The sequence below is a fragment of the Schistocerca americana genome, chromosome 8 (genome assembly GCF_021461395.2).
Source record: "Schistocerca americana isolate TAMUIC-IGC-003095 chromosome 8, iqSchAmer2.1, whole genome shotgun sequence".
In the NCBI taxonomy this organism is placed as follows: domain Eukaryota; kingdom Metazoa; phylum Arthropoda; class Insecta; order Orthoptera; family Acrididae; genus Schistocerca; species Schistocerca americana.
Window position 1 is genome coordinate 367,417,830 of NC_060126.1, and position 16,379 is coordinate 367,434,208.

A 16,379-nucleotide genomic window follows, 5' to 3' on the forward strand; every position below is an offset into this window, starting at 1 on the left:
GCCAACAGTCATTGGATCTCGACCAACGCGAGCAGCAATGTCGCGATACGATAAACCGCAATCGTGATAGGCTACAATCCGACCTTTATCAAAGTCGGGAACGTGATGGTACGCATTTCTCCTCCTTACACGAGGCATCACAACAACGTTTCACCAGGCAACGCCGGTCAACTGTTGTCTGTGTATGAGAAATCGGTTGGAAACTTTCCTCATGTCAGCACGTTGTAGGTGTCGCCACTGGGGCCAACCTTGTGTGAATGCTCTGAAAAACTAATTATTTGCATATCACAGCATCTGCTTCCTGTCGGTTAAATTTCGCGCCTGTTGCACGTCTTCGTGGTGTAGCAATTTTAATGGCCAGTAGTGTAGCAGCCACTTAACATTGGCCGACTACTGTTTACATTCACTTATTGTTCTTTATTTCTCTCGCGTCCACACCAGATTTGTTTTAAATAGTACATATTACAGTGCTTTCGCGGATAACGCAGTGTCAGGAAGGCATTTTCAGACATTATCCTGATCTTAAAGGCATATTTGATCCAGTAATATCACGCATTTGGCTTCGTTAATGTAACTTTCTTTTTGTTACACGTTTCGTATAACTGAGAAGCGAAGTATGTGATGTGAAATGACTGCTTTCGTAACTCAACATTTTTTATTAATACAGAATAACGTAACTGATGTTTTATCTATGTCCTGTTCCTGAAAATGCTGAAAATATACTTTGCTATGTCTGGACGGTTTGCAATGTTTCCTGCTTATAGGAAACATTGCAGTGCTCCAAACATATGGAAATAGCATGGGGAGAAAACGGGACTGTGCGGAGGATGTGTTAAGGCTTCCCAGCGAAACTCGTTCTGCGTAGGCGAAACAACCCTGACAACATGTGGGTGGGCCCACGTAGGGGACTGCCCAGACAGGGTGACTAGAATATTTCTAGAGAATGTTTCAAGAGTGAAAATATCAGATGCTCCAACCGTAATTTTTTCGAGTTGTGTTGATAGGAAATGTAAAGTCGAATTGCAGAAATGCAACCACTATAGTAAAAGTAATTAGCGAAACAAACATTCACGTATATAAAAGACAATATCGCTTGAACTGGTTCACTTACAAATGAAATATGATTCTTTTATATTTTAGACTATAATCAGAACGACTAGCACACCTGTAAATGATGCACTTGCACCAAAAGCTTAAGTTTGACCTACAAACATAGCGGACATCGGCTTCAAGTTTGCAACGTCATGACAAGTGAGCTTCTTATACCTCCACATATATAGCTGTAAATGCTCATATATATTTGGAAAACAGTCTTTGTACAGCTATACACTCTCAATAATGCAATTTTGTCATATGATGACATGATGGAGACCGTGGCTGTTGTTTGAAGACAAATGTTGATGGTTTTGGGACAACAACCAGCCACAAATTTACTTTCAGTTCCTTTATTCAAAGGGTACCGTTACAGTTTTCGAATCGTTGTGATTCATCCTCAGACGGTTTACACGCTTTCTTTATGACATGTGGTGTGTTTTTTAAAGATTAATTGTCCTAAAATATAAATAATACATAATTATAAACACGCCACACACAGATGGTTGCGTTACAGATTTTCGTTTCACGTGACTTACGTGGAATGTGTGTGGCGTGTTTATAATTATGTATTATTTATATTTTAGGACAATTAATCTGTAAAAAACACACCACATGTCATAAAGAAAGCGTGTAAACCGTCTGAGGATGAATCACAACGATTCGAAAACGGTAACGGTACCCTTTGAATAAAGGAACTGAAAGTAAATTTGTGGTTGGTTGCTGTCCCAAAACCATCAACACTCTCAATAATGTTGTGTGGACAATCTAATTAGTGTTACGTTCTCTGAGGATGGCTTAAAAGCTGAAAGACGAAACACAACGAATTATAAGGGGCAGTCAAATGAAAACGAGAAGTATGGAAAGAAACTGTTGATTATTTCAAAAGTAATCGCAATTACCGTTAGTACATTTATCCCACAGTGAGACACGACTCTCAGTGTTGTCATGGAGCCGTTATTGCACCCAGGCGTGCATCTCATGCTCCGGAGCAAATCGACGGCCACGAACGTGTTTCTTCAGAACTCCAAACATACGGAAATCGCATGGGGAGAAATCGGGGCCGTACGAAAGACGTGTAAGGGCTTCCCAGTGAAACTTATCCTGCGTAGGAAATCTAAACCTTGGCAGCATGTGGGTGAGCCCACATAGGAGACTGCCAGTGTAGAGTGACTAGCAATCTCAGAATATTTTAAGAGTGGGCATATCAGATGTTCCAAGTATAATTTTTCCCAAACGCATTTTCAGTGATGTCGGTGTTCGGTGTGCTGTTGCATGTCCCTAGAGTTGTTCGAAGCTCCATATCATGGAGAAAATGTTTAAGATATTCATTACTAGACGGTGCATGGTCCGTGTGCCAAGCAGTGCTTTCCTCTGGAGTTCTAAGTGCCTAAAAGTCTTCTCTATTTGGTTGTCGGACGATTTGTATGGTATGAAGAGAGCACGTAAGATTTATGTGTCAGCAAGACGGCTTTGTAATCGAAGGAGAAAAACTGGGTTTCAAAAACAGTAAAAAAAGTAAGAGACCTGAACAGACATAATAGCGTACGTATGGAAAAGTAATGAAAAGAGAAAAACAGGAGATAGATTTCTTAATAAACTGCTTACGAATAACGAAGTTAAGGAGCCTTACTAGTGGTTTAACAAGAAACTTTCTGCATCTGCTTCACTCAGATAATATATAGAAAGTAATATTCCTGATCTCACATTTAATGTTTGAATTCATTTGTCATTTTGAATTACGTGGAGCAGTTTCAACAGCATATTATCGTTTTAGGCTTCCTTCCTTTGATTTCAAATACACTAGTAAACCATTGTTGTCAATGCAGGCGTGTAAACCTCCAAAAGCAGTACGATCAAGGTGTCTCGTATTCATCCGTCTCAAAAAGCTATTAAAAATTCTCAGTCGGATACGTAAGGATGGAAAAATGTCAGCCTATCAAAAGAGGAAACATCATGTCTGTTGTATGCTAAACTGTACTTCATGTGGAAAACCATTCATAATTATCAGATACAGAAACAGAAAGACCTCTTGAAGATGTTATCATTTCTTCCTCAAGAGAAGAGGAAGTTCTGCAGTAAACCCTACAACATCTGCCACAAAGAACCAAAAGGCAAGACTGAAACATTCTTTTGTTGCAATTTAGTGTCGTTGTTCACTGGTAAAAATTTAAAACATATGAGAAATCGGTTTTGTTCACTACAGTTCAATTTTTTTTTAATATTTTGGTGTATTTCGTTCTTGTATTATCACAAATACAGCGTATGCATCAGTATTAATGTCACTTGAAACAAAGACTTTCTTTATTGGCACATCGAACCAGTTAGTTCCTTGGTATGACAACTACAACAAATTATTGGTTCAAATGGTTCAAATGGCTCTCAGCACTATGGGACTTAACTTCTGAGGTCATCAGTCCCCTAGAACTTAGAACTACTCAAACCTAACTAACTTAATGATATCACACACATCCATTCCCGAGGCAGGATTCGATCCTGCGACCGTGGCAGTCTCGCGGTTCCAGACTATAGCGCCTAGAACCGCTCGTCCAACCGGCCGGCCAACAAATTATTCATTTTCTATTGTATCTCATCATTTTCTGCAGAGATGAGGTGAGCAGCATAATTCTGTGGTAGCAGGATACCTTCTCAATTTTTTTTACACAAATAAGTTCTTTACAGAATGAGATTAGCTGTTTTTTGCTACTCCTGACAAATCTGATACTGGGCACTTGGAATGATTGACACCTGCACTCTTCGTTTGCTGATGGCGCTGTTACGTACGGGGAAGTGTGTCGTCGTTCTACGACTATCGAAAGATTCAGAATGACTTGAGCAGAATTTCTGTTTTTTGCGATGAATAGCAGCTTGCTTTAAATATGGATAAATATAATTTAATGCGGAAGTTTGAATGTAATGTTAATGGTATGCTGTTTGATTCAGATGCGTCAATTAAGTAGCTGGGTGTAACGTAGCGAAGCGACGTGAAATGGAATGAACATTGTAACCTCCCAACCGATAAATTCCGTAACCTACCAATAATACAATGTGACTAACCTCCTAATTAAAAAATCTGACTCATATACAACCTTTCAATAATTGACTGACTGTGAATCTAAACTGGTAAATTTGGACGTCAGCAGTGCTGCGTCATGGTCCTGAAAGACCATACTGAATAAACTGAAAATTCTTACTTCAATGAAGTCGCCGGATAACGCGTATATATCTGCTCCTGTATGAAATTTTTCTGGCACAGCTCAGTGCAATGCTGGTCGATAGATTTGTCATGTATAAAAGAAACAACTGATTTTTCTTTACAATATTCGGGATGACCATGGATTGGAGAAATTAATAAAATCTTTAAACTGAGATGAATGATTGTCAAAAATTACTTTCTGCAAGAAAGATTATTATTAAGAGATTTTTTAAAAACTTTTACATGGGACTTGATATAACAATAGTACATATGCGGAAAGCTGCTTTTACCTCATTCTACATCGCTCAGGCTCCACCATCGCTCCCCACGACCGGCCCAGCCAACTCCATACAGCAGACTGCTAGCAACTACTTACTGCTACTGCCACACAGTTCCTACTGCTAACAACACTGCTCTCTGATCTGAGATTCTCTTACAGCTTACATATCGCAGGCAGCGCGTGAGCAATCCATCGAAATTACATCTGCTCGAGTGCGCTAGCAAACAAATTCCTTACTCATGGAACTCTTACAACATACAAGGTCAGTTGTAGGAAACGCGAATGGCCGACTACGATTTTCTGGGAGAGTTCAGAAAAAGAGTTGCGCACCTACAAAGGAGACCGTATGCATATCTCTCGTGCAGCCAATTCTCGATTGCTGCTCGAGCGTTTGGAGCCCCCGTCAGGTCGGATCAAAGGAAGCAAAATGAACTGAATCGGAAATGTGCTACAAGATTTGTTACCGGTCACCTCGATCTGTAGTAGAGAGGGGTAAAATTGTCAGTACGTTTAAAGGGTGGCCCTCTTCGAGCTCAAGAAAAATACTTCACAATGAAATTCGCCAAACAGCCTTGCAATTGAGAAGCTGTTCTTGTTGTTGTGGTCTTCAGTCCAGAGACTGGTTTGATGCAGCTCTCCATGCTACTCTATCCTGTGCTAGTCTCCATCTCCGAATAACTACTGCAACCTAAATCCTTCTGAATCTGCTTACTGTATTCATCTCTTGGTCTCCCTCTACAATTTTTTCCCTCCACGCTTCCCTGTAGTATTAAATTGGAGATACTTTGATGCCTCAGAAGGAGTCCTACCAACCGATTCCTTCTTCTAGTCAAGTTGTGCCACAAATTCCTCTTCTCACCAATTCTGTTCAGTATCTCTTCATTACTTTCGTGATGTATCCACCTAATCATCAGCATTCCTCTGTAGCACCACATTTCAAAAGCTTCTATTCACTTCTTGTCTAAACTGTTTATTGTCCGTTTCACTTCCATACATGGCTACACGCCATACAAATACTTTCAGAAACGACTTCCTGACACTTAAATCTATACTAGATGTTAATAAATTTCTCTTCTTCAGAAACTCTTTCCTAGTCATAGCCAGTCTACATTTTATATCCTCTCCATATCGACCGTCATCAGTTATTTTACTCCCCAAATAGCAAAACTCATCTACTACTTTAAGTGTCTCATTTCATAATATAATATCCTCAGTATCACCTGATTTAATTCGACTACATTCCATTAACATCGTTTTGCTTTTGTTGGTGTTAATCTTATATTCTCCTTTCAGGACACTGTCCATTTCTTTCAGTTGCTCTTCCAGGTCCTTTGCTGTCTCTAACATAATTACAATGTCGTCTACAAATCTCATCCGCGCCCGGGTTCCCGGGTTCGATTCCCTGCGGGGTCAGGGATTTTCTCTGCCTCGTGATGACTGGGTGTTGTGTGATGTCCTTAGGTTAGTTAGGTGTAAGTAGTTCTAAGTTCTAGGGGACTGATGACCGTAGATGTTAAGTCCCATAGTGCTCAGAGCCATTTGAACCATTTTTTTTTGCAAATCTCAAAGTTTTTATTTCTTCTCCACGGATTTTAATTCCTACTCCAAATTTCCCTTTTGTTTTCTTTACTGGTGCTCAATATACAGACTGAATAACATCGAGGATAGTGTAGAACCCTGTCTCACTCCCTTCGCAACCACTGCTTCCTTTTCATGCTCCTCGACTCTTATACCTGCCATCTGGTTTATGTACATTTTGTAAATAGGCTTTCGCTTCCTGTATTTCATCCTTGCCACCTTCAGAATTTGAAAGAGAGTATTCCAGTCAACATTGTCAAAAGCTTTCTCTGAGTTTACAAATGCTATTAACATAAGTTTACCTTTCCTTAACCTAAAGTTATTTAGTTATTATATTGTATTTTCGTTACCAGTTTAGGCAAATAATTATGCCAACTTCAAAGGCTACATACTCAAGTCTACAATATAATCGATATTCGCATACTGGATGTCGTGAATTCTCAAGTGCATCCTTCAAATACTTGACTGCAACTCAAGAAAGCACTGGAGGATTCACAGTTTCCAGAAACATATTTGGGGAGCAAAATAACTGATGATGGTCGAAGTAGAGAGGATATAAAATGTAGACTGGCAATGGCAAGGAAAGCGTTTCTGAAGAAGAGAAATTTGTTAACATCGAGTATAGATTTAAGTGTCAGGAAGTCTTTTCTGAAAGTATTTGTATGGAGTGTAGCCATGTATGGAAGTGAAACGTGGACGATAAATAGTTTGGATAAGAAGAGAATAGAAGCTTTCGAAATGTGGTGCTACAGAAGAATGCTGAAGATTAGATGGGTAGATCACATAACTAATGTGGAAGTATTGAATAGGATTGAGGAGAAGAGGAGTTTGTGGCACAACTTGGCAAGAAGAAGGGATCGGTTGGTAGGACCTGTTCTGAGGCATCAAGGGATCACCAATTTAGTATTGGAGGGCAGCGTGGAGGGTAAAATTCGTAGAGGGAGACCAAGAGATGAATACACTAAGCAGATTCAGAAGGATGTAGGTTGCAGTAGGTAATGGGAGATGAAGAAGCTTGCACAGGATAGAGTAGAATGGAAGAGCTGCATCAAACCAGTCTCAGGACTGAAGACCACAACAACAACAACATGGCCCCGGTATGCCAAGATTGATTATTTTCGAAAGGTGCATATGGGGTTGAAGATGACATAATTAATTACGAAAATAAAATAAAATAACTTCTCAATTGCACGGGTATCTGGCGAATTTCATTGTTAAGTGTTTGATCAGCCACTGTTCCATGTCCACAATGAATCACCAGAGAAACAGGAAAAGTAGATCATTTTCGTAGTTTTTTAAATAAAATGGACTGCTAAATCTGACGCTATAGTTCTATCCTTTATGCTCTTGTCTTCAAGAAATCATTTTTGTGTCCACATCGGACGGTTCCTGTAACCTCTGCACAAGGAGAAAAGTCCCCTTGCAGCCAGAACACTGGTCATCGGCGGGAATTCTCGAAGCCCTCCTATAGGAACTGTAAGGAAATAATTTTGGATACGTTATTTTCAATATATTTTCCACCAGCGTACATTGAACCACTGAAAAATGTTAAATTTTAACTGAATGGAGACTTGGTGAAACAATTATCGTTTTCTTCGCCCTCAAAATCGAGAAAAAAAGAGTGCACCGGAAATAGACTTTTTAAGATATCGCTAAACGGCTACGTCCGTTGATAGAGAATTCAATTTAGGATCACGGCATCAAATTCCGATCTAAATCATCAAATTTCGATCGAAACCACATGTACCGTTCTCATGTTATGTTTCCCGCCAGTTTAAAAATACGGTTTTGAGAAAAACGCTTTTAAAGTTTTGGCTTACTTTTCTTTTGGTTCAAGTTAAACATAGCTCTAGTCAGCGATCACGGAACCATATAGCAATCCTTCCAGATCCAGAATGAGGTCTTCCTCTATCTTCTTCGTGGCCATGGTGGTCTTGCGCGTCTTTTTGCCAGTATCTGTCATCTGCTGCTCTGCTCGCTCAATAAGCTTTTTGTTTACTTTTGTGCAGAAGTTCTAACCGGCTAGTCCGATCTCAAGTTCGAGCTCGTTCATAATTTCTATAATGCCCTTTAGGCCGTTTTTGAAATTACATGTCGACTCTTGTTTCTACGCTATGAACGATTTCTCGGAGACTTTTTTTTCACAACTTCCGTTATAACTCGATAACGAGGTTTCTGGCGAACTAATTCAAATGGTTCAAATGGCTCTGAGCACTATGGGACTTAACTTCTGAGGTCATCAGTCCCCTAGAACTTAGAACTACTTAAACCTAACTAACCTAAGGACGTCACACACATCCATGCCCGAAGCAGGATTCGAACCTGCGACTGTAGCGGTCACGCGGTTCCAGACTGTAGCGCCTAGAACCGCAAAGCCACCCCGGCCGGCGGCGAACTAGTAATGAACGCAGTTAAGTATACGTCACAGAGAACATTTCACGCAAAATAATAGATTTCTTGAAATTTTCCGAGAGGAGTACCCCTTAAATAGAAATTTTTGAGGGAACTAGGCGATGCTTGCACCAAGCGCAATTGCAAAAGTTTAGACAATCAGCATTAGCAACGGAACTCCGAACTAATCTACTGTTTGCAACGTTCATCTCGCTTTGGGACAGTGATGATGAAATAAGGGACGTTGGGTCTCAGAGGCAATCAGTTTTCTCTCGCTTCATTTGCGAGGAAATGACTAGCAAAGGTAAAAAGCACCCTCCAACGAGCAATGTACAGTGACTTCCAGAGTATCTGTGTAGACCCTATCTCAGTTTAGATCCCTTGTTTGTATATTTATGACTTACTGCTCCGCACCAGCTTTTGATATTTCCCTCGAGATGAACTTTTGAAATGGGAATGTGGCTTCCGTAATAACAACAAACTGTAATCCGAGAGTGCATACGACTATCTGTAATACAATCAACGAGAAGAAATATAAGATAGAAGGAATGAAGTTTAGTCGTTTTCTTCCTTTCCTTATCCATTTGTTCCATCTGTGGTAGAGTCCGTGAATTATGGCCCAAGTAGCGATTTTGCAGTCATTGAAAATGATAATTAAAAATTCTATTTTATTAAAACAACTTGGGATGACACACAAAGAAATATTATTCTTTATTATAGGTGTGATCAAAAAGTAACGGATTTTTTTAAATTTTGCGCGCTTTATACATCCGATTAATTTTATGTTGTTGGTACACATGTTACTGACGTATGTTTGCATTTTCAGCTGTTTTGAATATTTGGTTTATTATTGACAGTCAAAAGATTATACGTGTTTTCGAGTGCTTGACGAATTTTTACTTTGGAAGAAGGTGGATCACAGGATTCGTATTAAAGTTTGCTTGAAAAGTGGAATAAAGTGCACCACCGCACTCGTAATGTTGACTGTAGCTTTGGCGGATTTACTATGAGTAAGACCAGAGTCTACGGGTGCTATAAATGTTCCAAAGCGTGTCGAAAAGACGTTGAAGACGACGATCGACCCGGACGATCTAGCACACGTTACTAACAACAATGTGAAAGAAGTGAAAAAGATGGTTCTGGAAAATCGCCGAATCAGAATCAGAGAGGGTGCTGATGATGTCGGCATATCGTGTGGCACATGCCAAGTAATTTTATGGACGTTATGGCAATGAAACTTGTAGTAGCAAAGTTTGTTCGAAATTGTTTAATTTCGACCAAAAACGACGTCGCGTAGACCTCACTGAGGAATTGCTAAATGAAGCCAACAACCACCCAGAACTGCTAAAAAAGGCTATAACAGACGATGAAACAAGGGTACACGCTATGTGATCAAAACTATCCGGACATCTAGCTGAAAATTACAAGTTTTTGTCTCCCTCCATCGGTAATGCTGAAATTCATTGAGGTGTTGGCCCACCCTTAGCCTTGATGACAGCTGCCACTCTCGCAGGCATACTTTCAAGTAGGTGCTGGATGGTTTCTTGGGGAATGGTAGCCCATTCGTAACGGAGTGCTGCACTGAGGAGAGGTATCGATGTCGGTCGGTGAGGCCTGGCACGAAGTCGGCTTTCCAACATCCCAAAGGTGCTCTATAAAAATCAGCATGGATTTCGCAAACAGAGATCCTGCGAAACTCAGCCCGCTCTGTTCCTCCATGAGATCCACAGCGCAGTGGACAACGGCGCTCAGGTTGATGCAGTGTTCCTTGAACTCAGTAAGGCATTTGACACCGACCCGCACTGCCGTTTGATGACAAAATACGACCTTACGGAATATCGGAGCAGACTTGCAATTGGGTTCAAGACTTCCATGGAGATAGAACTCAACACATCGCTCTTAACGGAACTAAATCGACCGATGTAAAGGTAATATCCGGAGTACCACAGGGAAGTGTGATAGGACCGTTCCTGTATACAATATATATAAATGATCTAGTGGAAAGCGTCGGGTTCTCCTTAATGCTATTCACAGATGATGCAGTTGTCTGTAGCAACGCCAGAAGATAGTAAGAATTTGTAGAATGACCTGCAGAGAATTGATGAATGGTGTAGACTCTGGTAGTTGACTCTGAACGTAAATAAACATACCAACTTGCGCAGACGTAGGAAAAGAAATCCACTGGTGTACAGCTATACTACTGACGATAAACAGCTGGAGCCAGCGTCTTCCGTAAAATATCGACGCATTATCCAGAGCGACCTTAAGTGGAATAATCATATAAAACAGATAGTGGGAAAAGCAGACACCAGATTCAGACTCATCGGAAGAATATTAAGAAAATGTAACTTATCCACGAGAGAAGTGGCTTGTAATGAGCTTGTTTGCCCGATTATTGAGTATTTTTCATCTATCTGGGATCCATATCGGGTAGAACTGACAGAGAAAATAGAGAAGATCCAACGAAGAGCGGTGCATTTCGTCACGGGATCGTTTAGCTGGCGAGAGAGCGTTACGGAGATGCTAAACAAACTCCACTGGCAAACAGTACAAAGAGAGGCGTTATGCATCAAGGACGGGGAGATTTATTATTGAAATTTAGGGACAGCCCTTTTCAGGAGGAGTCGAACAACATATTACTTCACCCCACATACATGTCGTGTTTTGACCACGAGGAGAAAATTCGAGAAATTAGAGCCAATACAGAGACTTACCGACAATCATTCTTCCCACGCACTATTCGCGAGTGGAACGGGGTTGGAGGGATCAGGTAGTGCTACCGAAAGTGCCCTCCGCCATACAACATTGGGTGGCTTGGGGAGTATGATGAAAGATGTAGAAAACAGAACCGCTGAAGCAGCTGAACACCATAACGAAAAGTGAGTTCCAGAATTGCTTCCAAGATAGGAAAAAGCGCTGGCACAAGTATATTACATCTGAGGGAGATTACTATTGATGGGGACAAAGTTGATGTTGATGAATAAAGAAGGGTTCTTTCAGAAAAACAAAAATTCCCATTTCTTTTTGATCTCATCTCGTATGCCTTTCCTGTAGTTATTTCCAAAGATTATGAGTTGCGACATAGTAGCAGCAAAATCTTTTCCATTTATCCAACAAGTTATTTATTTGTGATCGGAGACTTTCCCGCCGTATGTGTTCTTTCCAGTGCTCTCGGGTGTCCAACCGGATGCGATCGTTGAAGTCCCACGATTTTTCCGGGAATCAGCTTTCCGCCATCAACAGATGGTTCTGATGGAGGGTCCGTCTGCTCTCTTCCTTGCTCTCTATGACTGACAGCCTCCCAGAGCTTGCCTAAAATGTGGAGTCTTTGCATTTGGCATTTACTCCGAAAATGATGGGGTGAGGATTATTTACTGAGACTAGAGGAAAGACTGAACTTGCCTGAGCAAGGCAGGATTGAATAACTGGTTGTGCTAGTGGGACCAGCGGATTTTCTTTTAGTCCTCGCTCTTGGCACCACATCTATGATGCGTTGCCAAACCCAGGGCGTGAAGATGGGATGAGAATTGATCAGGACTGGGTCTTTCTAGGAAACGATGTTACGCAGGTACTGATACGTGCCCAACATTTAAGCACATTGTGCACTGATGTACGGAAACAGTGTCTCCTAACGTTACTCTGTGCATGCAGCAATTGGTCGAACCTTGTCTCCAAGGCGTCCCAGGGAGCGATATGCAAGTAGCTGTAGTACAAGAGTTGACTCCTCGCTTAATATCCGTTCTTGATACTTTGTAGGCTCTCACAGGATAGCTAACGTGTGCTTCCTGCTAGGTTTTAAAACTTCTCCATGACCTTCTAAGAGACTGAGGAAAGCCTGCGACCATTCTTGTCACCCTCTTCGTATGTGTACATGTACATTCGGTATTCCCTCTTAGTCGTACTTAATATGGACAGCATGCACTTGCCCAATATTGTGGAAGGGATCACACAGCCGTGTCTTATTTCACCAGTATTCTACCACGTGCTCCACCTCTCATTCAGCCTATACGATTGCTCGATTTACAAATAGTTACATCAATAGTGACTCCGCTAACATGTCCATCACCATCTTCGCGGCTTGCGGGTTGTCCGGCAACGGCAGGTGGTCGCGTTTGGCAGCATCTTCTTCATCCATAGAAACGATAGCAGCGTCTTGTATTGCTTCTTCGTCCTCTTCTTCCGGCTGCTGTGCCGCCTCCTCCGTCTCCTCGACCAACTCTCCAGCAACCGACGTTTCCGCGTCGGCCAGAGAGGCGGTCGCCTGGGTTTCCGCATCTACCCCCTTCCTGGTGGTTTTCTTTTTTTTTGGTGGGGTTTAAGGGCGCTCAACTACCGAGGTCATTAGCGCCCAGTCACAGTTGTTAGAGCACATGGAATCTAGTAAAACTCAAGGGGAGGGGGGGACACCAGAAAGGCGTGACAAAGATGCAGATAAAATAAGTAAAAAAGTTAGATGTCTTCGGACAAGCCAGTCAAAGTTATAAAACGCAGAACACCAGCAGCTGCTCGAGCGTTATCAGCTAAAATATCTGGTAAAGTAGATGGCAGGGACAGGACAACACGAGATTGACTAAAGCGGGGACACGACAATAAAACATGGCGCACTGTTAATGCCTGACCACAAGGGCACTGCGGGGCTGGGTCACCGGAGAGAAGGTAGCGGTGGCTAAACCGGCAATGCCCAATCCGCAACCTGGTCAGAAGGACCTCTTCTCGCCGAGATGGTCGGTAGGAGGTCGTCCAAGCAGTTGGGAGCGGTTTTACTGCCCGGAGCTTGTTTCCTTGGAAGGATAACCAAGCATCCCACCACAACGACACAAGCCTCTTACAAACAACCCCACGAACGTCAGATGACGGGACACAATGGGAGGCTGGCCGAGGCAGGAGGACTGCAGCCTTGGCTGCAGCATCTGCAGCCTCATTCCCAGGCACTCCTACATGTCTGGGAACCAACAGAAAGCTGACAGGAGAACCATTATCAGCGAAAGAATGGAGGGACTACTGTATCCGTTGAACCAAGGGATGGACCGGATAGGGAGCTCCAAGGCTCTGAAGAGCACAGAGTGAGTCAGAGCAGAGTACATACGATGAATGGCGGTGGCGGCGGGCATACTGAACGGCCTGATGGAGAGCAAAAAGCTCAGTCGTAAAGCTGGAACATTGGTCGAGGAGCCGGTATTTAAAGGTGGCGGCCCCGACGACAAAGGCACAGCCGACACCATCGTCAGTTTTGGAGCCATCGGTGTAAATAAAGGTGTGACCGGCAAGTCGACCACGAAGTTCGACAAACCGTGAGCAATACACTGCAGCCGGAGTACCCTCCTTCAGGAGTGAGCTGAGGTCGAGATAAATATGAACCGGAGCCTGGAGCCAAGGTGGTGTCGGGCTCTCAACCTCTCTGAAGGTGGTAGGGAGGGCAAAATCCAATTGTCGAAGCAGGCGACGGAAGCGGACTCCGGGGGGCAGCAGGGCAGACACATACAACCCGTACTGACGGTCGAGAGAATCGGCGAAGAAGGACTGGTAAGAGGGGTGGTCGGGCATAGACAACAGCCAGCAGCGGAGCGGCGGCGGCGAAAGCCGCATTGGACATTGGTAAGTAACCGTCGAGATTCAAGAATCCAAACTAACCAAGCATGAACCATGCGCTCCATCACCTTACAGACACAGCTTGTAAGAGAAATGGGGCGGTAACTAGAAGGAATGTGTCTATCCTTCCCGGGTTTGGATATAGGAACAACGACGGCGTCACGCCAACGCATGGGGACCTGACCTTCGGTCCACACGCGATTGTAGGTACGAAGAAGGAAGCTTTTGCCCGCCGGAGAAAGGTGTGCCAGCATCTGAACGTGAATGGCATCTGGTCCCGGAGCAGAGGACTGGGACAGCGCAAGCGCACGTTCGAATTCCCACATAGTAAAGGGGGCATTATAAGTTTCCAGATTCAGCGAGTGGAAGGAAGGTCGCCGAGCCTCTTCTGCCTCTTTCCTGGGAAGGAAGGCAGGGTGGTAATGGGCGGAGCTTGAAACCTCCGCGAAAAACCGGCCGAAGGCGTTGGAGACAGCCACAGGATCAACGAGGACCTCATTACCTGAGGTCAGGCCAGGTACCGAGGAGTGGGCCTTAATGCCCAACAGCCGGCGCAGGCCACCCCACACGACAGAAGAGGGAGTAAAACTGTTAAAGGAGCTGGTGAAAGAGGCCCAACAAGCTTTTTTGCTGTCTTTGATGACTCTACGGCATTGCGGAGTCGTTTGTATCCAATACAATTCGTCAACAGGATGGCGGCGAAAGGTGCGTAAAGCACGTCGTCGAGCACGGATAGTGTCTCTACAAGCCTCGTTCCACCAGGGGATGGAAACGCGACGTGAAGAAGAGGTAGTACGAGGAATGGAACGTTAGGCAGCATTGATGATAACAGCCGTGAGGTATTCGACCTGACTGTCACAACTGAGAAAATCGTGGTCCGGAAAGGTCGCCAGGGAGGAGTAAAGTCCCCAGTCAGCTTTCGGTATGTTCCAGCTCGAAGGACGTGGGGATGGGGTGTGGTGCAGGAGACGAACGACACAGGGGAAGTGGTTGCTCGAATATGTGTCAGAAAGGACATACAACTCGAACCGACAGGCAAGAGTGGTAGAACAGATCGAGAGGTCCAAGTGGGAGTAGGTATGAGTAGAGTCCGAGAGGAAAGTCGGGGCGCCAGTATTGAGGCAGACAAGATTGAGATGGTTGAAAACATCCGCCAAGAGTGAGCCTCTTTGACAGGATGCAGGAGAGCCCCAAAGGGGATGATGGGCATTGAAGTCGCCAAACAATAAAAACGGCGGGGGAAGCTGAACAATCAGGTGCATCATGTCAGCCCGACTAACAGCGGATGACGATGGAGTGTAGATGGTACAAACTGAAAAAGTAAAGGCAGAAAGAGTAATATGGACAGCTATTGCTTGGAGTGGGGTGGTCAATGGGATGGGATGGTAAAAGACATCGTCCCGAACGAGCAACATGACCCCACCATGAGCTGGGATACTGTCCACAGGGGTGAGGTCATACCGCTCTGAGGCATAGTGGGTAAAGGCAATATGGTCAGTCGGGCGCAACTTGGTTTCCTGGAGGCCAAGGACGAGTGGACAGTGCAGGCGGAGGAGCAGTTGTAATTCCTCCCGATTAGATCGAATACTTCTTATGTTCCAATGTAACAAGGCCATCGCTAGTCAAATAAGAGGGGGAACGAGACGGGGGAAGAGCTGGTCACCCCGACGGCCGCGGATGGCCAGGTTTCGAGGGAACAACGCTACAACCGGCGGGAGGCGGATCCTGTTCCATCGAGTCGTCGCCAGCTGCGGCCACTGTCCCTGGTTGTGTAAGAGGGGCAGCATCATTTGCCGACGAGAGGCAGCAGAGCGTCCCGGCGAGACTGAGGACGGCCGGACTCATGGATGGAACGTCAGACGAAACGCGCCGGGGTGGAGAGGGGGATAGAGACTTCTTCTTGGAGGCTTTCTTGGAAGTCCGAGGAGGCACAGGGATGGTGGGCTGGGCCCGAAGAAGGTCCTCACGTGCGGGGTCCGTTTTGGAACGCCGGACCTCGGAAGCTGGGGTCCGGAACGTTTCCCCGATGGACGCCTGAGAAGAGGATCGCTTCTCAGGCGGCGGGGTGGAGGGGAGGATGAGGAGGAAGGGTGGCCCCTGGGGCAGAGGGGGCGGGGGCCACGGTTGAGGAGGATTTGGAAGGGAGGGATTTGGGAGGCAGAGGCGTAGACCCCGGATGGGGGGAGGAGGTGGAGGGGGGACAGGATAAGGGTGAGGATACTGCGGAAGGAGTGGACACAATTGAGGCAAACG